At 40.0% G+C, this 25,204-nt stretch overlaps 1 protein-coding gene across 5 annotated transcripts in view; it reads left to right on the top strand.

The window, feature by feature from the left end:
- The first annotated feature begins 12,125 nt into the window (after nt 1–12,125).
- STXBP6 (syntaxin binding protein 6) overlaps nt 12,126–25,204 on the top strand; it is a 94,580-nt gene continuing 81,501 nt past the window's right edge. For 2 of the 5 annotated variants that reach the window (XM_059849830.1, XM_059849836.1), the window contains exon 1: nt 12,846–12,995. The gene's annotated coding sequence lies outside the window, so the exon portion shown is untranslated. Of the gene's footprint in view, nt 12,283–12,845; nt 12,996–19,507; nt 19,584–20,459; nt 20,552–25,204 lie in introns of those variants that run through there. The other 3 variants (XM_059849831.1, XM_059849834.1, XM_059849832.1) reach the window with 3 other exon arrangements.

Below are 25,204 nucleotides of genomic sequence, written 5' to 3'. Positions count from 1 at the left end.
AGGAGCTGAACGAAAAACAGTCCTCTCCCTGTTGAAGCAAAGCCCCTGTTTCTGGTATCTAGCATCTGACAGGTCTCAGGATATGAATGCCTCCATCCTACACCTACATGGGAATATTTGGCATGTAGTAAGTTTTTAGGCAGTCACCAGAGATGCCTCGATCACCACCATACTTTTTTTCTCCAGCTTTCACTAAAACTGGAACTGTGCACAATAGCAATCTGCTCTATGTAGACTGCAGATAAAAATGCATCCAAGGACTATAATGTTTGATGAAGATGTTGCCTAGGCTGGTGCCAGAATATGTTCTAGAGAACTTGCTGTTGTTTCTCTGTCCCCTTGTCAATCCCACAAGACTTTTCATATTTTTCTCAAGATCTCTCTTCTCTTTTCCCCACTTTCAGACTGGCCAAAACACAATTCTGAATTTGGCAGCAATTCCCTAAGGAAAGAATTCATCCAGATTTTTCTCCAAATGCAGCAGAGTGTGTGGGGATGTTCTGAAAGAATATGGAGAGGAATTTCACATGGAAGGGACTATGGAAAAATGCATAACTGAAAAATTCCCAAGCAGTAAGTCATACGTGTGATGACTCAGCTGGCCTAAGGAGCTGAAGCACTCAAAGCACCTCTGTTTCAGGTACAGACACTTGGACATTTATTTCAAATGTACCTTCCACAATGGCAAGAGAGCAAGAAGCTTGTGAAGAGCTCACTATCCATTCTCACTAGGACAAACACAAAAAATGAGCAGATTATCTGAGACCAAGAATAGAAAATGAAGGTCCTTCCTTTCCTCTTTTCCTATACTTAAATTCTCAGCCTTTCCTACCTACCTAATGGAATATCTAACATAACCGTGCTCACTCCTTCAGAAACCTGAGTCTATAATGTGGAGTTCAGCTACCTGAAAGACCAGCATCTATACTTCCTTCTGGAAATAAAAATAAACACCCATAGTCCCCTATCATCATCTAGGAAAACATAAGAAACATTTTCAAAGTATGACCACATACTGAAATTACTTTTGTGTCAGACACAATAGCCTGCAAAGATGTTTTAAAATACACTTCTGATTCAAAATGCTCTTCATTATCCGAGTATGGAATTTTAACTTTTTGTTTTGTGATTTTAGTATCATGTAAAAGATTCTCTTGTTAGACTTTTTTCACCCTGGAGACTGAGTCTGAGTTTGTGTCCCATCCTCCATTTGATCAGGCGAGTGTACATTATTATAGACACAGTGTGTTTTTAAGGCAATTGCATCTTATTTGCAGATTTCTACATTTTGGAAAAAAAACCCTTAGGGCACATTAAACACACCATATTTTAAATATCCGAGAAAGAGTTTTCATATATGATCTAATATCATGAAGGGTTTTTTTTTCAGCCCAGTCAGCAAAATTGGGTTCTAATTGAATTATTTATCCCCCCCCATGAGAAGCAAGTGCTGGCAATGTGGCATCTTAAGAAGCAGAAGCATAAATTTAAATATGATTTTTAGATGCTTTTAAAATTAAAAATCACATTACATAATAATATTTATTGTCTATATATAATTTTTGTCCTAGACAACTTGTTGTAACACAAAATGTCAATTCCCTGCTGTTAAAAACATGAATTCTTTGTTTGTATTTTACATTGTTTCCCCTTGAAATGACATTGCTAAAAATATATTTTTGGGAGTAGTTTTCAGTGTTTTTCAATATTATGTGCTTCTTATGTGGGATTTTTACCCAAAAGTAACTACCTACCTTGATATCTGCAGACTCTTCACTCTGTCTATTTTAAATATTTTGTGCACACCCTAAAGTGGCAGCATAATTTTAAGAAAATATGCTTATGGTCCTTTGTTGCTATGTTCTGTTTCCAAAGATCTGTAAATAAAAATGACATAAAACTCAATAGGGTAGTTTGGTTTCTTTTTCTTATTTCTTCTAGCTATTATCCAAAAGTATTGACATTGGTATCTGTACTATTTATGTAAAGTACTTCAATAATTTTGACTTTAGGGAACAAGCTCATTCTAATATTTAATAGCTAAAAGGTCAATTCAAAACAGACTCTTTGTTCAGCTCGCTTTGAATTTTCAGCAATTAGTTGATAAGTTGTGATTTTTGAAAAATCTAATTACAGTCTCAGAGCTGTAGGACATCTTGGATTTTTTTAACCAATCCTTATGCATTGAAAATCTCTTTACTTGTCATGAAATCTGAATAAATATTAAATAAAAATTTTATTTTATTATAGAGTTATAGAAAAATTTACTGAGTCACCTTAACTAACATCTTCAAAATAGAAAGTGCAATAAATATTGATCGATTTTAATGTTGCTTTTCTTTGGACTGTCAGAATGACTAGCTCTTTAAAAGAATTCCTTCATGAGAGCTTGGGGCATCTATAAAAAACACCAGAACATCTGGGTTAGACCAGTTATAGTCTGAGTAAATTGTTAGGTTTTGAGTAAGCGATTCTTCTTCTGGCTGCTGATTGGTGAAGAGTTGAGAATTAAAAGGAACAGACATGACAGGCAGCATCATGTTTGTAACCCAGATACAACTGGGGTGAGAAAGCACAAAGATGATCCCTTCTGTATCTGTCACTCACAAAGATGATGGGCGAGAGCTTTTGAACTGGTGAATGCCACCTCCTGAATTACCTTGTCAGATGATACTCAACAGTAGGCTTTCTGATTGCCAGAAATGTCAGCTGTCTACCTCCTCAGTTAAAGGGGGTGCTCGGCACAGATTTATGTGCCTGGGCATCGACTCTCTCCTCTGGGGGCTGCCCCTTCACTGATGGCCACACTACAGCGCTCAGGCAGTGTTGTCCCCAGGCTCCAGACACTACTTGGTGCTGGTGTCTGGGTGTTTCTGAGAGAGACATCTGGCAGTCAGATGCATCAGCTGCACTGCCAGCTCTGCTCCCTGCCTACTACTCTGCAGTTTTTGGAGAGCTGGGAGCTGTTCTGCGGCTGCACAGCTCCATTCCCAAAGCCCAGCTGCTCTCAGGTTGCAGACCAGAAAGGTTTCTAAAGGGCACGCTAGAAATCACTGGGCTGAAAGGTAATGGTGTCCTGATAGTGACGTTTCTTTATCAGGAGCTATTGTTGCAGGGCAGAGCTAAGAAACAGGAGAGCCTAGGAACCAGCTGCCAAAAGCCTCCTCAGTGTGCCATGCAGATAAGCAGAGGAAAAACACCAGGCAATCTGGAATGGCTCCCACATGCCCACAGAGCATGCAGATGTAAATGCCTTAGTATGAGCTTTTCTGCACTCCTACCTACTCCTATTCTAACCTGCACTGCTAAGTAAACTGAGGGCATAGGGATCCCTTTTAAATCAGCATGAATGTATGGCCCTAGGTACTCACAGAATCCTTTCTCTCGTAAAAGTTTTTCCCTAGTTTAATTTAGGTTTTTTGTTATGTTAAACACTCCTTCTAGCTAAAGTTCCCTGACTCAGAGTTCTCAGTATTAACACCTGAGAACAAAATCACAGAGCAGTATTTTGAAACCAAATGTGTTCTGAAACCTGTCAAGGGATCCATGACGTTTTCAATTTATTTAGTTTAAACTGCATTAACCTCTGAAAGGACACAGTGCAGTTCTCTGTATATCATTCTAGGTATTGCTGCAGTGTACTCGGTTATCTTGGGGAGAAGGCTTTACCATTTTAAGTACTTGTATCTGCACTGTTGCACAGGAGAATATTAAACACATGCAAACAAAAGATTGCAGCTTAAAAGAAAATTGACTTGTGAATTTCGTTTACTGACTGTAAGCAGTAGAAGAGTGTTGGGGGTTTTAAAATCCTATATATACATATATATATACATATATATGAAAAACAACAGCTGAAAAAAAATGTTTTTCCAGTCTTAGAAAGATGTTTAACTGGTACACAAGCAAGGTATTTGCTTTCATGAGAGCAAAATGGAGAAAATAAGTTTGAGAAGATTGCAAGAGGAAACAAGAAGTAACTCCACTGACATTAGGGAGCTACAAGAACAGAGCAAAGTCCAAGAACACATTTCACAGTTGGGCCAGCACATCCTGATTATCAACATTGATATGCAATGGAAAAACACAAGTTAACTGCAGTAACATTCTCATTCACAGAACATTAAAAACCAGCATTTGGACATTAACAAGACTGTATAATTTCAGTTTTCTCTTCCTCAACTGCCCTTTTTATTTTAGGTATTTTTAGCCTGACTACTTTCTTCACTTCCCTTTAAAAGGAATCAAGCCTTAGGAAGCAGAAGTTGCACAACATGGATATTTCATTTATTTTACTTTCACCTCGAAAAACAAAAGTTTACCTTTAGGTACAAAAGCAAAAAAATACAACAAATATCCACACATTTTTCACTTTTTTTCACTTAGATAGGATGGGTGTAATGAAAGCTCATTTTAGAGCTGCTTATTTAGACACTAAAGTGCCCATAAAAGAAAGAATTTATCCTGTTTGCCAGAGATATGCAAGTTAAAAATAGTATGGCAATGAAGCAAAACACATGACACTGTGCCAGATGACAACAAAATGGCCTAACAATGGAAAATAAATTAATTCTATACACAGTAAATTTTTCTCAAGTGCTCTTATTTTCTACACAGATTTTCTCCTCTCAGTTATCTTGTATTATAGTATGACTCAAAAGCAGAATAGATAACAAAATGAAGTGTTAGGTACAAGTTAGAGTTATGCTACTAGATCTTGGTGTTTGGGGAGGTGCGAGGGATTATTTTGTAGGAAACAAATTCTAGATTTTATCCATTAAATGTTTTCACCATTATTTCTGTTAAGTAACAGGAGAAATTGTTAGCAAATTATCAAACAAAAGGCAATTCTAATATTTTGTTTATAATTAGTTTAAATGCCTCACAGGAAATATTTCTGGTAACAGTACTCAATGTGCTTTGAGAACTGAATTTATTCAAGAGTTTGTCTGATTTTCATATTAAATTATCTATTTATTTTATAGACAGAGGATATTTTACTATTTTTTTTCTTCTCTTAGTTTGCATAAAGTAAAAGTGAGAGAAGAGATATATTTTAGAATCCATTTTTTTAAAAATTAGGTCATTATTAGAAATGTTAAACATAAAGCCTAATCAAGACAAAGTTTAAAGTGCAAAGAGGTTCTTCCTAACTTATGCTAAGGAATGTTTACACCAATAAGTTAATGAAAGGAAATTAGTCTATTGTTACTATTACACAGAGAATGAAAGCTCTTCAGAACAAACCACACTTTAAAATTACCTGAATATCAAGAAGAGCAAACTTCAAGTATTTGGAGAGTTTATGATCCTTCTTGGGGAGTTAACATTACTGGCCATATGGGTGTGCAATTAAACTTTTCTAACACTAAGGAAAAGTGTTCTTTTTTTAAATCATCAAGACTATAAATTTTTAAAGTACCTGTCCATTACATGTGCTCAAATCCCTCAAATGCAGTACTGTCAATACAGTAACCTCTCCCCAAATTGATTATGTCTGTATATTGGCTACAGATACTGAATCAACATTTTTAGTATTAAAAGAAACCTGATGGTGTTATCAGTTGTATTATTTGGTAAGTGATTTAGGGTCAAACCCACAGTATTGATCAGACTCCATCTTTGAAAGAAATAAACAGACTGAACATCTATTGCTTTACCTTTCTGTGCATGTGAATGTGTGTCTGCACACATGCATAGCTGTTTATTTTGACAAACATGGTTTTATTTGTCCCCAGAGGAAATGGTGCCATTAATCAGCTAATTATTAGTGCAAAACTATCCATTGGGCATTTAATTATTTGTCAGAGTACACCAAGCCATTTCACCAAACTGACTTTTTAATGGTTAAAGAGGCTGAGTTCTATGTTACATGTGGGCTGAAAATGGATTATCTGAAACACAAAGTGAAACTCAAAAGGTATTAAGTATTCACACTTGCTGCTTTCTTTTTCTATGCAGTGGAACCTTTTTATAGTTGGAGATGGAGCTGACTGAACTCCAAGGCTCTTCACTCTGAAGCAAGAATTGAGCAGTCCCTATTGCTCCTCTAGGTTGGTGGCACACAAAGAGAAAGCACTCGCTTTGCACTGCTTAGGCCTCCCTGCAAGTGGCTTTTTCACCTCTGTTGCAGAAAGTCTCAGGGCACTTGTACTTAAGAACTTCAAGAATTGTGGTTATTTCAGAATGGTGACAATCTTAAATAGTATCCCCACAGAAATATATGCATATGTAGGATATACATACATATTTAATATTAAAAAAGTTTATTAAATAACTTATTAATTTCCTTCTTAAGACCTCTGATTTGACTCTTTCTGCCTCTGAAGACAAGACTTAATTTGCTGTTGATAATTGGGTAATGTATCTTACAGCTTTCAGATTGTAAGTGGGTTTCTACATAATAATCCTTACTATTCTAAAAAACATTCTCCGACATTCTCCTACTTTCATAAACCCCTATCCAAGCAACCTGTCCATACAAATTAGGCCATCAAATTTCAGTATAACCTCTGGAACTGGCAAACAGAGAACATCTTTTAGGGTTAAATGCCTTAACAGAGCCTGTGGCTGATTTTACCACAAGCAGACCCAAATCTACCCCTGAATTTAACACTCTTTCATATATTAAGTTTGTGACAACTTTGAACCTATTTTCACTTTAATATGCCCTCAAAAAGACAGACATAAGGTCAGTTGTAGAAAATCAAAGATAAAACCCCAGGAAATCTATTTTAATGTTACAAATCTGTATTAGAAAAAATTTGTCAACACAACTCAAAGAGCAATGATGCAAAATTATTTCTGGAACAATTTTTTGTATCTGCCTTCTTGTGTTTTATTCAGACTGGTTACAGGAAGTAAACTCATTAGAACAACAAATCTGAGGTGGAGAGAATAAAGCCTGGCAAGAGCTCAAAGCTTCTCAAAGGTTTATGCTTGAAGAAAATATATTTCATGTCCATTTTATATTTCAAATATAAACCATATAATGGTTTACACATTAAACAAAATTAGGGTTCATAATCACTGAAATAACACAAAGTAATGGTTTTCTAGAAGAACAAAACTTTTCCAAAGCAATTAGATTTTTCTCTTTTTTTATTCACAGCTGCAAGTTGAATAGAAAAATAAACGTGTTTCATTTGATTTATCTAGTCTGGGACATAATTTAGGAAAGAATACTATGGAGCTGATAAAACTATACACAAGTGCTTTGTACAGGCATCACAGTAAATTACGCAGTGCTATTTGCTCCCCTTTACCATGAAGGGTATTTTTTCAAATAATTGCTGTTAACTTTCTATGAACTCTTGACTCCAAAGCAAATAGCAAAATGTAAAAATTTTTAAATTTACTGTCATGAAAGCATATATATAACCTTTCTACAGTCCTTGGATGTCATACTCAGATCCATGATATTTAACACCACTGTCCACATGGCTATGATACTAACCATTAAGTGATGATAAATAGTAAGGCATGCTGTGCAAATGATATATAATTTTATGTTGCATTCCCCATACCCTATTACAAATCACAGCAGAATTTCTGTGGTTAGGCCATATACTGTGCTAGGCCAGGCAGCACATGACGTCACTCCCCTGATAATCATAAACATTATGCACAGATTTTATCTACTGGTCAAAAGAAACCTGTAATTAGTGACTCAGCCAACCAGATCTAATAAAATGACAGGGTCTTTCCAGTCCTATAAGAATGGAAAAATCAAATCCCTTAAAAGCTCCCACTGCTGCCTAACATACTGTATGTCTTTTCAGAAAAGTGCATGTACTAAAAAAAAATTTAGGAAAATATCACAAACATTTCCTTGTGATTTCCATGTGTGAGGCTTGCTTGTGCCCCTTCACCCTGCTCTGCCTTGCTGTGCCTGCAAGTCTTCTGAGCTATCACTGGTCAATGAAGGCAATTAGTCATCTCATTTTCACATAGTTATTTTTAAACTGGTCCAAGCATGTTCTGACAATATGATCCAGCACCTTCATTGCTGGAACTAGGACAATTTTAATGTATCCCAGTAATTAGGGATTTGGATTTTCCACATATAGATACACACATATCTATCTATGTCTCTGTATATCTTGATATTATCTTAATTAATTTGAATTAGGGTTATTTATTTTGGACAGTGCTCCTACTTAATTAAACATTTTAATTTTCAGTTGGCAGGCTTAGAGGAGATCTGAGTTTGCAGTTAGAGATATTGCTTTTAGTGTAAACAGGAAATTAATAAACATCAGATGTCCGTGAATAAAGAGTGAACAGAAAGATGGTGAAATATTTTTTTCTTGCCTCATTTTGTCTGTCTTAAAGAAAGATAAAACCACCTTTTGAATGTAGAACAGCATTCTCCACATGCTGCTTTTACTGACATATTGGAGTAGTGAAACTTCCTGCTCTTGCTTTATGGTGCCATAAGCTGAGAGGCCCACAATGAACCTCCTTTGCTTTACATGTCCCATAGATCCTGCTGAGGAATATCCCATATCCTGATGTGGTATTTTGCTCAGCCTGTCTTGTTTCCTATGGTCAATCCTTCTGGCTGTTCTTTCAGCTGCATGGAAGGAATACTTTCAGGAAGGTGTTTGAGGAGAGATGTTTTTATATGGGAAAGGAACGGTCCTGAAGATAAGAGAGAAGGAATGCCTCCTTTGCTACCTGCTAATGCATTCTGCTGCTGAAAGAAGTGCAGAATTCCTGAATACTCCCTGCATGGGTAAGAAAGGGCCAGAAGCAATTTGTCAAAGGACCCTACTATCACCAAAAACTCTGTATCTATTAATATAAACATCCATTTTGCAGTGCATAGATACATAATGCTTTTTTTTTTGAAAACAGTAGTAAATCATATTAATTCTCTGGATTGGGTTGTATTAAATTTCTTTTTGTTAAGCAACACTTGCTAATACTGAGGACTTTACAAGAAAATACGACTCAGCAAGGATCATGGGAAGTATCCTTTTATGTTAAAATTTTATTTGTACCTTTCACAAAAATACAGAAGCAAATCTCTCCACTTACTTTTGTACATATGGATGCATTCTTCCATCATTGGAAGAAGCAATACAACCTATTCATTCTGAAGCAAAAAGAAAAACAGTGGTGGTCTTTCGGATAGCACACTGGGGATGTGCTGTAGTTCTGCAGGACGTATGCATTCATCACAGATGAGTAGCTTCTGCTTTTATCTACGCTGCACAAGGGTTTTCCCCTCCTGCCATCAGCTCTTCAAAGGGCCCACCTCCTGACTCAGAGACTGGCTGCTTTACCGCCAGGCTACAGGAACACTGGCTGCCCTAGAGACTGCCCCTGCCACCACCCAGTCCCTGACTCTCTTTCCTTCTAGCTACAGACTTGGTGGATTTGCCATGACGGGTTTTATGACCTGAGGACTAGAAGAATTAGCTAGGGGGGCAGTGTATGCAGGTGACTCAGAACCCAGTGCTGGCTCCTACAGCACTGGAGCCTGAGAAATCCTAAAATCCAAGACACAGCCCCCCTCTCTATATAGCTCATCAGGAAATTGTATCACACACTTTCCTATGATCCATTTTCTCTGTCTTGCAACTGTAAAGCACTTAAATTGCTTAATGACTTTGGCTATGCACTAAGCATGAGGTCTAGCACTTGTCATTAGCAGCCTTGCACATTCAGTTTATGCTACATATCTTTAAATAATATGCTTAAAAATTATTTCCTACATAAGACTTTAGGTGTTATTGTTAGTGCTGTGAGGAATTGTAGATATCCTGCTTGTTAGTCCTCTATCAAGCTGCTTATCAGTGACATTCTGGTAGCTCAATTGCATAACTGTAACAGACTTCTGCTCTCCAGGTCCAAAAACCACTTCTTTAGTCTTAATTCTGAGGTCATGTTTCTCAGAAACAGTTTATTATCTAAATGTAATTTTAAGTATGTTGCACACAAACCATTTCATTAGCCTTATGTGTTCCTGGAGCCAAGGCTAAGGTTTGCTTTTGAATACTCACATGAGTCTTACACACAGATAACCACGAATATCTCTATTCCAGTGGAACTGATGAAAAGGGAACATTTTTTGAGTCTGGACCTCTCTCCTGATCCCACAGGATTACAGGACATACAGGCAAGCTCTGACTTTGTTTCTCAGATCTCCCTCCTGCAAACACTATGCTTCTTAGAGATGTGCTTTGGTACAATAATTTAAAATTATTTAAAACACTATGACTCCCTCGGTTTAAGCTCTGCCTCCTGGCCAGAGATTGCTGCAAGGAATGTTTATGTTAGAGGTGAGGTTTGTTTGTACTCAGACAACAGACTATGAATTGGGGTAGGAGAGACACAAACATGTCCTGTTCTACTATGAACATGGTAAGCTCTGGAATACTAGAATACTGCAGTGGGCATTAACCTTTCAAATTCATTCATCTAACTGGACCCCTTAGGCACTCAAATAATTTTACATGGTTGGCTGACACATTTTTTTTATGTTGTTTGTGGCTACTTTCATGTGGAAACCCACTTGCTTTCCTACACCTGTTTGGCACGAAGGTTGAAATCTGCTGGACAGTTTCTGTATACTAAATCTGTCTAACTAATAAATTTTTCCAGCCGTAGGAGGAGAACAATGGCTGAGCCCAAGCATGCCACTCAGCCTGACAAACCCAAGGACACTGAAGAAGACATTTTACAAGTGTACATGTCACTGGAAATGACAGGCTATATGCTTAAATATAAACTCAAGACCATCAATACAATTTAGCATTTCTAGCAGCACCAATCCAGTAACCCAAATTAAATACTACCAGTTCAATAGACAATGGAAGCAAAAATTAGACAAATTTGAAAATTCTGAGTAGCTGCAAGAATAAAAACTGGACTTCAATTTCTACTCTTTCCTAAAACACATTCCCCACAAGAACCTACAAAAGGGAAAGAAAAAAAAAAACAAAGAGGAAAAAATAAAAAACAAAACCAAAAAAACCCCAACTAAACAAAAAAATTCCCAACACCTGAAGCTTGCCAAAATACACTGAAAAGGGAAGAAAAAGGGGGTGAAAGACTGAAGGGCTGAAAAGTGTCATTATTAGAGTTCACGAAGGCATATTCAGCTTTTCTCTTGGATTCTGTAATCAGGCAATTAAATACCCATCATAACTTCAGCATTCCTGGTCTGTATGGCTGCAGAAAAATTAGAAAATAACATTTTAAATAACTCAGGATTTAGATAGTAGATAAAAATGCATCACTTATCTGGATGTTCCCAAGTTTATCTTTCTAAAAAAAGGTCATGCGGAACTCTTTGAAGGTCTCAATGCTCAGATTCATCAGAAAAAAAAAAACAAAAAAACCTTGTTTCCAACTTTGCCTTTCCTAACTGTGGCCTGTCTTCCCTGTTTTCTGTTCATGGCTTCTGTTCATGTGCGTCTGGCCTGAAGTTCCCGGATGCTGGAGACACTGAACTCTACTAGCAATCATACTCACAGAAAAAAAGAGATCTATCTTTTGAAAAGTTGCTTTTAATACAGTGGGGCAGCTGAAGCCCACTGGGGGTTGAACTTCTAATATATAAGATAGGAAGTCATTTGTAGGAGGCTGTTGCCTATAACAAAAGTAGATTGACCTATTTCCATGATATCCATGCAAAATTTATTGGAATTAATATGAGTCACTGAATGGATTTCACTGCATTTGTAAGAGAGATCTAAAGAAACAGCAATACATCTGAGTGTAATGGTCTGAAAAACCGAGGCTGTAGGGAACTGCCACTATGAAGCATCAACAACCATTAGATTAAATGACAGGATCAAAACACACACCCCCTGAGGAAACAGTCACATTTCTATTCACTAACGGAAGTTGTACCAACTACAATTCGCATTGACAATCATACAAAAGCTCAGAGTTAAACATTGTAAAATAAAGTACAAAAATATTTTGCTGTGTTATGAATGTTTATTTTCTAACTAATCAGCTCATTATTTCCAAGTATTACATCCCCAGCATCGCCACAGCAGAAACACAGCAATGTGTGTGGCCCAGGATCTGGACACGTCACCCAATGCAGAAAATACAATAGCAGAATTTGTTTCCAGCCTTATCCTCTGAGTGTGGAGGAACAGCCCTCTGTTACTTGTGCAATGCTTTAGCAGGAGACAATGCCTTTCAGGAACGTCTCTGGGGGCCTGAGCAGCGATCGCACACCTGACCGATCCCAGGATCTCCGCGGGCCGCTGGGAAGAGCCGAACCCGACTCCCGCCCCACGGGCTTTCTGTGCCAGGGTGAGAACGTGTTTCTGTTCCCAGCACGTTTAGCGCTGCAAAACTCGTCAGAGAGCTGAAAGGGCGCTTTATACGTTAATTTTGGAGGTTTGCCCGTCTAAACTCTTCATCCCGGCGCCGGGCGCCTCCGCCTGCCCCAGCGGCTCCGGCGGGACTCCGGCCGCGGCGGAACCCGGCCCGCGGGAGGCTTCCCGGCCGCGGCGGGCGCACGCCTGTCCGGCGGAGCGCTCTCGCGGAGCGGCGCCGCCGCCAGCCCGGCTCCACGGCAGCTCCACGGCGGCCCCGCGGGCGCGGAAGCGGCGCGCAGCCCCCGAGCAACAGCGTTTGGAGTTCCCTCCCTTCAGCGATCACAAACTCCGCTCCTACGCGCTTATTTCCTCCTGCCTCCCAAGCCAGCTTCCTGCCCGCGCTGCCACCGATTCTCCCCGGCATCCATCCCGCCCGCCGCGCCGCGCCGCGCCGCCGGTTCGCGGGCGGCCCGGGACGGTGGCGGCGGGGGCGGTGGGCGGCCCGCGGGCGGCCCCGATTGGCGCAGCCGGCGCACGTGGGGCCGCCCTCACGCCTCGGCGCTGGCAGCGCGGCCGCCGCCGCGGGGCACGGCAGGGCAGGGCGGGGGAGCGCACCGGGCTCCGCTCCGCGCGGGTCTCCGCGCACCGCACGCGGCGCTGCGGCGGGGAGGGGAGAGAGAGGAGTCCGGCCGAGCCTGCGGAAAGGTGGGTGTGGGGGCGGCAGACGCCACGCTGCGGGACGCGGTGGCCGTGGGGTGCGCGGGGCCAATGTGCTCATCGGCTCCCTCGCCCCGTTGGGGCTGCCGGCTGCGCGGCGCCCGCGGGCGGAGCTCTCGGAGGGAGCGGGCCAGCGAGTTAGTGATCAACTCCGCGGCGGCGTCCTCCGCCCCGGCACGGCGCCGGGACCTCCTGGGCGCGCCGGGGGTGCCGGGCCGAGGCAGCCGGGTGTGCACCCCGGGGGGAGGCGGCCGTTCCCGCGGGCGGGGGCGGCCGGGGCCGCGGAGCTCCGCTGAGCGCCGTCTGCGGCGCGGCTGGGGCGAGGCAGGCGGTCCGTCCAGCAGCGCAGCCCTTCAGCCCTCGCCGTCGGAGGCTGTGGGAGCGGGAGGGCCCGGCTCTGCAGCCCCGGCACATGAGGCTTTGCTCCGACACCGGCCCCGAGGTCTGCGCTGCCTGGAGCCGCTGGTGCAGCCCGGCGGTGGTCGGTCACTGTCGACCGTCCTCGGGAGGTTCTGCGGGTGGTGAAGAGCAGCACAGAACCGGCCAGTAAACGTTAAGCTGATGTACTGCTCCCCTTCCAACACGATGTTTCAAGGGTAACCTTGATAGTCCAGTGGAACGACCACCGCCACCTTCCCCGCTTTCTGTTTGAGCCAGCTTTGCTAATAGAAAAGTAAATCTACAATAGCTGTCGTCATTATCCACTTGTGATGGATAATCCACAGCTGATGAAATCTGAAGTTCATGGAAATATTTACCATTATTTAGAGAAATGTGTTACTTCTTTTTCATCATATTTTGCCCCCTGTCAAACAGAGGAGCTTATGTGTAAGGAATTGCATCACTTTGCAAATCCCTCTATCTTTCTCTGAATATAAGCTGTCTTTTAGGATGTCTTCAACTTGGCTGTTTTCCTTTTGTGAGTCAGAGCTAGTGATACTGCTTTACATTGCTTGATACTTTTCATTGCTAGTGATACTGCTTTCATTGCCTGAACGGGCTCCACAGAGCCATGACACCTCTCTTAAGAGTTTTAGGAGTTGTTGCTCATGTGATGGGGATCATCTGGCAACTCTGGTTAACGTTACTGAGGCAGACAGGACCTTTTCCAGCCTAAAATACTGGAAGATGACGATAAGGTATCTTGATTTTCTTTTGATTGTGACATCTAATCAGTGCTGCAGTGACTAACTGTAGGGGAGGTCTGTAACATGTCATCTCTTGTAAGGGAGGAGTAAGCAGAGGGCAGGGAAGTTGTATCTTGCTGGTGATGCATTGCGTTAGCAACTCAAGGGTTTCTTTTTCACGTCTGTGGTTTCCAAGCACACTTTACACCTGATTTTTTCTGTAATTCTAGTAAGTTGTTTTAATAAGGCCCTAAGAACTCAAAACATAATGAACACAGAATACATGTGGTAGTTTGTGTGCAAGTAATCATAATGGGGAGTTGGGCTTTTTTTTTCCCCATGCTCTGTGAATCGGAATTTACAGCTTCTTGCCCCTAGGAAGAATGTTCCCCATCTGATTGATGTTAGTCTGCTTGGTAAATACTTGAAAAAGTCACTTTCAGTGAAATGTTTAAGGCCTTTCTGCTTGGGGAAATGCAGTTACATTGAAGTCATGCCACCCTAATTTCCCTTCTATTACTCTTGATTTTCTTCAGGACTATGCCTTAAAAGTTGCATGGCACCTTTAAAAATGCACTAAGGTAAAAAAGTGAAAATAAAATGTACTGTAACATTTTGAGTGTAGAGTGAAAGCACCGTTTTGGAAGTTAGCCCAGTCACCATTTTGTGATAGCTTCCTCAGGTGAAGGAATTTCCAGGTGGAAAAAAAAAAGGGCTGTGCAATGGGAAGAATTGTGCAATGGGAAAGTAAGGGGTATCTTACCCTTAAGTAAGGATGTTTGCTGTGGTGACTGAGATTTCTGTTAACTTGCACATGTTGATTTCTCATCTCTATTTCATTAATTCTCAAGTTTCTGAGTGTCTCCTAGACATGGTCTGGATAGGAACATGTAAAGTCAGGGAAGTGTGATGATAACATGGTGTTATGAGCTATAGAAGGGTCAAAGAGAAGTACTTTTTGTTTTTTTTGAGATTTGTGTTTGGATCACTTCAGTCCTGTGTGGATGTGGGATGTTTAGACAGTGAAGATAATATAAGCCATTTATCAAGTCCTCAGTATGAAGGGTTTTTTTTTTCCTCCTAGTTGAACATTTTTTCTTTGTACTATTTAAGGCTACTTTTGCTAGAAGTTCACTTCTTAAGATGAATTCATCAATAGGTACTTGTTGTGTTTGTGGTGTTGTGATTAGATTAAAGCATATATTTTAGAAAACTTAAAAATACCTTTTTTAAAAAATACAGCTTATAAGACTCTATGGGATGTCTTCTGTTTTATTATGAATGAAATTCTATGAAATGCCAGCTCTGCAAAATAGTAGCTGTTAGTTTCCTTTGGGGAGAAGCATGCTGTCTAAGTAATAGTGCATTTGTTCTTTTTTTGTTCTTTCCTTGTAACTTAATGTCTATTTCCAGTGTCCAGCTGGTAAGCTAACATTGCCACGGTTGTACTAAAGTGTTTTAATCACAGGTGTTCGAATAATGTGGTGGTAAGACAAACTTCTCTTCTGTTTTTAACCAAGCAGGAATGCCATAGCTAACGTGTGCAGAGAAAAATCAAGTCCTTCAAGGGAGCACTTAATTTTCCTAGTCCTGGGTTGGCGATCTGGTGATGCTGGGGATTTGAAAAATGAATTAATTAAAAAGCCTTGACATTAATTTATATTGTATCCAGACATGCCACTGAATCCATTAATACACTTTTGCATACGACTGCAGCAGATAGTGCTGGTTTAACTGTATAGAAGCGTGTTTAAATTTAGGCTTTTGGTTTGCCTGTTTCTTGTTCTGAGTCAGGACATGCAAACTAGGATGTATCTAGTATTTTCTCAGTGCTAATAAACATTGTGTGATTGTTTACAGTTCCTTGTTGTGTAGGAATTGTTTACATTCCTTGGTTACACAGATCTTTAATCTTATCTCCAACAAATTTCTTAAGCTTGGAGAAGAGGAGAGGAAAATAGTAATAATAATTCAAATCAAAAACTATGTTAACAAGAGAAGGGACTATTGGTTTTTCTGCCTAAATGATGTCATAGAACATTTAGGCTGTGGTGTGCAGAGAGAAAGTGGTTTTAGGGAAGTGGGAGGAAGGACATTGCCTCTTTCTACTTTTTTTCCCTCCTCTGGGTAATCTGCTATCACGGAAAGGAATGATGATTTTTCAAAAGCAAGTGCATTTCTGAAGCTATATATAGCAGAAATAACTCATGAAATATATTCACTGGGTAACTGAGGGCCAAAAAGATATCAGCCCATTTAACAAAATCATTGTATTAGAACTCTTTCAAAATTGCCAGTATCCTCTTCCATCCTGAAAAACCTTTTCCCAGTAGTCCATTTTCTTTTCCAGTATACATTTGTTGGAGGCTCAGTTGACTTTTGGCATGTGTTATTCATTGTGGTGCTCTAGACCTCATAGTTGAACATTAAACTGCCTTTTGTTCCATCTTAAGCTTGGCAGACATCCTCTTCACCTGAGGTTTTTGACACAGACAGTGGTGTGGGGCTTCTTTGTCATAAGTATAAAAGATTCCTTTGTAAATTGGATTGCACGACTGTAAGTGAGCTTCATATATTACATATTCCTACTTTCCCTTTCATAATTTTTCTTTGCAGATAGTTTTGGGAAATGATTCCTGCTGTGCTGAAGTGCTGCAGGTCTGGGAGCAGTTTGGACTGTAATGTTCCTGTGTTCTTTACAAGATAGCACTTGTATTGGATTGCTGATGCTTGGAAGACCCAGGTTTCTCTATGTGTGTGTTGTCAGTTTCAGACTTTTATATGTAGATAACAGTGCTAATCTACTGTCAACAGCACCAAGGGAAGAAAATCCAGACACTTCTGTTCTGTAGCATTTTGATTTCCTTAGTAAAACCAGGAGCATTGTGGGAGTTCAAGGTTGCTCAGTGGCACAGAATTCTTACCAGTGCCTATGAATAGAAGTTACTGAAGGTTTTACAGTCATAAACTGCGGGTTAAAGTCCAGCACTAAAAGCTGAACTTAAGGTTTTTTTGTCCTTTAAGCTTGGTTCTGGTCTTGCTGTAGACATGAGAATGGTGCCAGCTTCAGGAGTTTTTTTGTTTTTTTTTTTTCTTCTGCCTTTACTGTCTTGTGTGGTTTTAAATTTCAGACACTTTCACTTCATTATCTCTTCTTAGAGATTGCACATGCTTTTTATATATGTGAAGTTTCTAAGTAGTGTGAAACATGCTGTATAATTGCAGACAGATCCATTAATAATAGGGCAAACCCCAAGATTATGTGTATCTGTATGAAACACTTAGGATGGAGAGACTTAGGAAGACAGATTTCTGGGTAGATTGAGTTTTTCTTGTCTGTGCGTAAAACCGAACAATTAACCGTGTAACAGTGATAAATAATAAACTTGTTTTGCAGTAGATTTCAATATAAGAAATTAACATACTCCACTTGATTTAAACTAAGCCATAGTTAAATTATTACGATTCTGCTGCTGTGGAAACAATTCCTTTTTTGTGATTCATCACCATAAGATAAAACTGGAAATGTAGCTTTTGTAAAATTTGGTGGTTGCCTGCAATTCATCTGCAAAATATAAGTACTTAAAATATCTTCTTGATAACTGTGCTGGTCAACAAGTTTCTTATTTACACATTTTGGTTTTAGGTCTCCTTTTCACAAGCCATTCTGTGCTATGTTTGCAGGCTGTTTTAGAAAACACTCTTTGTAACTTGAAAAGACTTGCTTGGAGAGCCAAAATAGTAATTCCTTAACTTTGCTTACAGATTTTCTTCAGGGTTGTTGAGGTGCAAAATTGAGATGTAATCTAATATTTTTCCTACCTTTCCACTTGCTAGTGTATTTAGGAGGAGGGGAAGAGCAAACAACTGGCCATATGCAGTATACACTTGGAAAGCTCCCTCTTGGTAACTAATAAGAAATCTAGGATGTTCATGAGCTTCCTCTTGAATTGTTTGCCTTTAATGGGCCATTATCTGAGCATATCAACTTTCTGTATTCATTTAAAGTGACACAATGCTCAGTTCAACATTGTTAATCATATATGGAAAGAAAGAAGGAAAGAATATGATCTGTTATTGACAGATTGGAATTACACAGACTGAGTTGCTGTTAGTTCATTTATTTCCTTGAGCTTGTTTGGCAGGTTCCTGACAGTGTAATAAAGTGTCCAAGTGCTTTGATATACCCAGAGGTTAGTGACTAGTCTGTTAGCACCTCTGTGACTTTAATATAAACATGGCAGATAGTTTTTTGAAGTGGCAGTTTGTTCAGTGTAGGTTAACAATCAACTCTACCCTCTAACAGCAAACACTTGTAAGTCTGTTGGACGCCTTACTGGGGCCTTAGGCTTTTAGGCAGCATGGAGAAAGGATGGGTGCTCAGAGATGTGCTCTGCTCATGTGTAACAATGTAAAGGGGCTTCTTTCTGGCTTCCTGCTGGCCATCAGTTCCTTGCTGGTAGGCATCCACTGCAGGTGGGCTCTGCACCCGGGCCTTTGCCACGTTTTTCATTGCATGAAAGTTACAAGATTCAGAGGGTCTGGTGTCTTTCCACAGGAAAGGGCCAACAAAAAAACTTGTATTCAGCTACCCTTAGTGTCTTAAGGAAAGATTTAAAGGTGGGTGCTTAAACTCCAAATTTACAGCTTGGTTTTGTCATTTTAAAATCTAGATCTATGCTGAAGGGTTTGCCTTAAAGAAGCAGTCTGACTTTAAAAAACAAAAACCCTGAAGATCAGAGAACCATAGAACAGCTGAGTTTGGATGAGACCTCTGGAAGTTCCTTTTTACAGTTTTATTATACTACTCTCTTTAGGAAAAGAGCTGTGTTAAGCTTAGCTTTTTTTGGACAGTTGTCTCAGGCCCATGCTGTGATTCTTGGGCTTGTCTGTGCAAGGCCAGGAGTTTTACTTCATGATCTTTGAGGGTCCATTCCAACTCAGGATGCTCTGTGATTTGTTTTGGGAGATATAGAAAGGAAGTTGCGGCTTGTAAATATAGAGGCTCGCTAGTATGGAGGGGATATCAAACAAAGAAGACTTTGTGTTGTAAGCAGACAGCTGAGTGAAGTCAGAGGCACATTCACAGATGGAATGGAGTTCTTGGTTACTGGAACTGAAATTTTCCTAATTTACATATTTTTGAACCGTAAATGGGGACCTTTTAAGAATCATCTTACATTGTGCCCAAGCTATTAATTTTTGTCTTGATCAGTGCAGTGCAGAATTTCAGTTTCAGTATAAACACACTTTTAATATGTTATTTGACAAAGCATTATTCTTGACTGATTTTAGTAAAACTCACAACTTAAGAAAATTAATGTATTGTTTATTTAAAACATTGGTTTTACTGTAGCCTGTGTGCATTTGCAGCTATTCAGAAGTGACTGTCAGAGGAGAAAGAATGATTCAACAGCATATGAGGTGCTGGATGCTTCCCACATCATTGGTAACGTATGATCTCTATTTGAAAAATGTAACCAAGACTGAATATTTACATGTTTTAATGTTTTTTTTCTGGGCAATTGACTAGTTTGACTATGACATCAGACTGCGTTTGCTCTAAGTTGGGGTATTTGGATCACTTTCAGTTTACCAGGGCCTGAAATATACATACTAAAATTCAGGATGGAAATGTTTGTTTTGAAGATTCTGATTTAACTCCTGTGGAAGCTAAAGGCTGCAGCTGACTTCACTGGGATTTGAACGCAGCAGGCAGGCAAGCTTTGTCCCTCAGAGTTGCTTTAATATTTCTGTTTCCTATGTATTTAGTAAGGCTTCAGATGTTCCTTTAGTATGTAACTATAGGACTAGGTAATGTGTTTCATAGATGCTGAGACACAGTTGCAGAATATAATCTATTGTTTAAATATCCAAATGCAAGACTAAGGATTTGCCATAGGTGATCAGTTGTACCTTGCAGAGTTGTTAATTAACCTGCACTTAGACGCAGACTGTGTTTGTGATTGAGTCTGGGCTTAAACCAAGAGTCTTTTATGTCAGTTCTGCATTGACTTGTGAGTTAATGCTGTCTGCTTAGGCACCTGATTGTCTTCTGACCTGAGGTGTCCACATTTCCTGTCAAGTCAGTGGAAGGAGTTGAAAGCCTTGGGGGCCTGAATCACAGCACTGGAGTGTTTCACAAAATAGTAATGACATTACTTCAGTAAGCAGTATTAAAAAGCATGAACAGAAATAGCTTTTATGTGAGTTGGGAGTAAGGCAATACAATTTTGTCACTGCTGTGTTAGCTGAAGGTAGCTGTGTCTGTTGGGTTACACCTCATTTACACATCTTGACACACCACTGTCCTTGCTTGCCCCAGTTTGCCAAGGTCATACTGAAATGTGGATGGCTCTTGTCCCCAGCCCAGGAAATCAGATGAGTGGGGGTGTCTCTTGAGAAAGCTTTGGGAAGGTAAGCTAATTGATTATCTGTGAAATTTTTCAGGAGGAAGCTAGGACTTAGGACCTCTAACTTACTTTAATGATTTTATGGGATCTGAAATATGGCATTTAGTGTCTGAAAATTCCTTGTGTCCAGTATGATATTTTAACTCAGAGCCCTTATCTGACCAAAGGCTAATGTGACGGCCTTTAAAGGATTAAGGAACCAGTGTGCCTATACCTCGATAAAGGAATTTAGTAGATAGGAGCCATGTATAGGGCACCTTCAGATCCTTGTAAGAATTACATAGAAGACTAGTTTCAGGTTCTGTTTGGTTGCTAGACAATGTTTCGTTTTAGGGGACAAGAAGTATGCAATTAAAAAATATTAGACTTCAGTAACTTTTAATTTTTTGGGGGGTAAACATTATGTATTTAAACCTCCTAAAAAGAAAACTTCAAAGATAAGCTCTGTAAGCTAAGAAATATACTGGATTTAGTCATGTCATGTAAAACAACAGTGCATTAAACTGCCCTTCTTTTTTTTTCAGTGGTGGTTATTATGAAAGATACAGCAGTGTTTTGGAGTGGGAGTATAAGGGCTTATGATGGTTCCAGATGCCTGTGGGTCCAGTTCTACTCCTAGTTACTTCTGTATAAATCTTCTAATTTATTCTTGTAGAAAAGATTGCTTATTTGTCAAAGTGGGCCGGTCTGGGCTGAGGCAAGGCTTGATCCTGTTGTCCTTGGAGTGCAATAACAGTGCTTCTGCATTCCTCTTAAGGGGGTGATAAGACCATGTTTGCAACTCTGCTTTCTGTTCCTCTCCACTAGTTTATTAGGGAGCTGGTTTAGTTTTCTGGATGTTAGGGTAAAGAAAACTGAGAATCCTCCAGTAGTATCAGACACTTGTTTATTTCATGTTTGTCCCCTATGGAAACCTGTAAAGCAGGATATAGTCAAGATGTTGACATAGCTTGTGATTAGTTTCTTGTTTCAGACAGTAATAGCTGGTGTCTTCAAATCTTAACTTGAGAATTCTGACTGGTTTTGTGTGTGAAAGTAGTTGTTATTTATTCAAAAGCTAAATTTGCAGTTTTGTTTTTGTTTTTTCTATTCCATTTGGTTACAGTGGAAAGTGCAGGAATGGATTGTCTTTGACAGTAACCTAGGTACCACTTTGGGTGCTAAGTGAGGCTTCCTTACAGCTCTCTCTGAGCAGTGAATAAGCTGAAGAATGCATTTGTGCAGTCCTGTAACACTGACCTGATGGTCCCGTAAGTGCTCAGCAGATGCCAGACTCTCCCATACATTCATGAGCTGGGTGTGGTGACCCCCTCATTTTCTGCAGGAAGAAGTAATCTTAAATGAGTTGTTCAAGGTGATATCCGTAGTAAAACTGTGATAATAATACATCTTTCTAGTTCTCTTTTTTTATATTATCAGTGTATCAGTCTTTATCTTCTAAGCAATTCAGTAAGAAATTTGTAATCAACTCAGTGTGCATTTAAAGGCCTCTTAAAAATTTGGGAATTCATCCCATGGAGAATCTTGCCCAATGTGTAACACAAACATCTTCCCTTTCCAGTTTGTAACAAACCTGTTACTTAGGTTTCTAGGGTAAAACAGGCAGTGATGTATATGGACTGTTTTTCTGTCTCTTTCGTTGTGCATCTGTTGTGTCTTCCTCTGTGTCTGACATAGTTTGTGCATGTACCCCACACATAGTCTGTGCATGTCTCTGCACAGAAGGAAATGAATTTTCACAGGTGGAGCAATAGAAGCCACCCTTGTGAAGGTGTAGTGTCTGGATGTTTCGTAGGGAGCTGGTTTGGTGGCTGTGAGCATTTTCTCACTTCCTGCTGGTGACAAAGCAGTAAATCCCAGGTTGTTTTTCTCTGTGTTCCCCCCACTATGTGGATTTATTTCATGCTCTTGCAGCACAGGTTTATCTGAACTTCAGGATGTTCCCGGCTTTGACATGAGTGCTCATGCTTATTTTTACCTTTTCATTTAAAATTTCTCCTCCCTCCATTTTCAAAAGGGTGGCATGAGGTGAGGTTGACAATTGATGTCTGTTATGACTAAAAGTAATAGTTTACCCCTTCTGGTAGAGGGGTAAACACATAATTTAGCTTGCAGTAAGTGGAAAATGCTTTTCATTTCACTCAGTGAGCTGTGCTGGGGAGGGGATAATAGGAATGAGAAAGCTGGAATCCAGACTGTGATCTAATGTATTGTAGTATGTTTTGCTGAATAAAATTTCCTGAAAATAGAGAAGAGATATCGGAGGACTCCCAGGAAATGCAGCAATTCCCCTAGAAACATGTCTGAGATGAGAGGAAATGAGAGTTCAGTACCACTGAAACACAGAGAGGTGCAATGAGTTGTCTTCTGAGGTGTGGGAGCTATGGGAGGTATTTATCTGATTAATGAACTAGTAGCACTGGTTCAGCAGTCTTCCATGGACAAGGATTATTTCTGTAACATGGTCTCAGCTGTGTCTAATCTCCTTCTAATGTCACTTTGTTTTCTGCCTTTATAATTTTGTCTGTTTCTTCCTTATTTCTCACTGTTTTTTATCTTAGCAACTTTTGTACATTATTTTAATCATGAGGCTCTTCTCTTTCAAACCTCATTTAGTAGTCCCCAGGGACTTCTTAAGGGCCTTTATAGGTGCATATTTCCCTGTCATGTGTCAGTTTAAACATTAACTTTGGCATCTTTAGTCAGAGAATGTTGACTAGAGATTGATTTCGTCTATTTATAGGTGAGTTCTCACCTTTCTTCATGTTCTTACTTCCTCATTTAAACTAGAAAAGTATGATTATTTATCTTAGAAACAAGGTAACTTTGGGAAGAGTAAGATGTGACCCAGGTAGCTGGAAAAGGGGGAGGATTGTGCCCATCTTGAAAAACGATAGAAAGGAGGATCCTGGAAGCTGCCAACTTGCCAACCTCACCTCTGTGCCTGAGAAGGTCATGGAATGGATGCTCCTAGGAGCCGTGCTAGGGCGCATTGAGGACAGGAAGGTGACTTGAGACAGCCAGTACGACTTCACCCAGGGCAGGTCCTGCCTGATCAAGTGGCCTTCTACGTTGGAGTGACTCCTTCAGTGGACAAGGGAAGCTACAGGTGTCATTTATCTGGACCTTTGACATGGTCCTCCACAACGTCCTACTCTTTAAATTGGAGAGAGAAGGATTTGCTGGGTGGACTGTTAAATGGATAAGATATTGTTTGGGTGGTCACATCCAGAGGGTATAGTCAACAGCTCAGGGACAAGGGACATCAGTGACAAGTGGTGTTCCTTAGTGATCTGTAAATGGTGTTATTTAGTATCTTCTTCATTGATATAGACAGAGGGATTGAGTGCACCCTCAGCAAGTTTGCAGGTGACACCAAGCTGAGCTGTGTGGCTGTCACACCTGAAGGATGGGATGCCATCCAGAGGGACCTGAACAAGCTCAGGAACTGTGCTCATGGGAACTTTAGGAGTTTTAACAAGACCATGTGCAAGGTGCTGCACTAGGCTGGGGCAGCCCCTGGTGTCAGCACAGGCTGGGCATGAACAGACCCAGAGCAGCCCTGCCCAGAAGGACTTGGGGGTGCTGCTGGCTGAGAGGCTGGACATGAGCCAGCCATGTGTGCTGGAATCGGATAATCTTTAAGGTCTCTTCCAGCCCAAGCCATTCCATAGTTCTGCAGTTGTGTGACTCACTTTGTAGTTTCCATTTCCCTCTACTTTCATTTCTACTCCCCTTTCACAATGTTTCTTCTGAGTTGCATACTTTAAATGAAACAACCAAGTTATTGATGATAAGGGATGAAAGGTAAGTGTTCTACAAATGCCACTGTGGAATGTTCTGGATCTTTCCAGATATGTTATTACACTCTGTGACAGGGTGTGAAGTATTCCACACAAATTGAGTAAATAATAGCTGTTATGAATAAATGCTTTTAAATTAGCAGGGCTGGATAACTTGTTTCTGAACATCTTAAAATGTGAAAAGCCTGAAGAAATGTAGATAGAATGAGGAAGGACCTGGAATTATGTTAGATATTTAATTAAATGGTTGCTTCTTATTCTGTTGTGGAACAAAAGAAGCCAATGCTTTGCCAGTGCTGAAGGGTCACTGAAAAGAAAAAGACAAATTTGAAGTTGTGGGTGGTTGTTTGCCTCAGTATGGTGCTGGCAAGTCTAATATACTTTATTATGTGCAGAGGATTCTGTATTTAATTAAGCTTAAAATGTGAGTAATGTACATTCAAAGGCAAGAGTAATACATCTGTTATCTTTTAATCTTTCATTGAATGCAATTGATTTCAGTGTAGGATTATCTGTATCACAAGGTGCAGGACACTGAAGGGCTGCTTCCACTTCTGGTTGGCATTTTTCATTGTTCTAAAATGTCTGAGCATTTTGAGTATGGGCAATATATATATATATATAAAAAATACTTTGAATTTTCTCTTGTGTTTCTTTAAAATTATTGGTAAAGGTTATATTTAGTATACATAATTTGTAAATTAATTACATATTTATGTGTACCTGAGATCTTTGCTTTTTAAGAGGTGAATTTGCGTCTCTGCATAACCACAATATTTTGGTTTTTTTGTTTTGGTCTTTGGCCGGAATGGACATCTGAGGCAAAAAAAATTTTTTAAGGTTTATTAGAAGTA

This window comes from Haemorhous mexicanus, chromosome 6 (assembly GCF_027477595.1).
Source record: "Haemorhous mexicanus isolate bHaeMex1 chromosome 6, bHaeMex1.pri, whole genome shotgun sequence".
Lineage (NCBI taxonomy): Eukaryota > Metazoa > Chordata > Aves > Passeriformes > Fringillidae > Haemorhous > Haemorhous mexicanus.
This window is presented reverse-complemented; position numbering and strand designations above follow the sequence as displayed.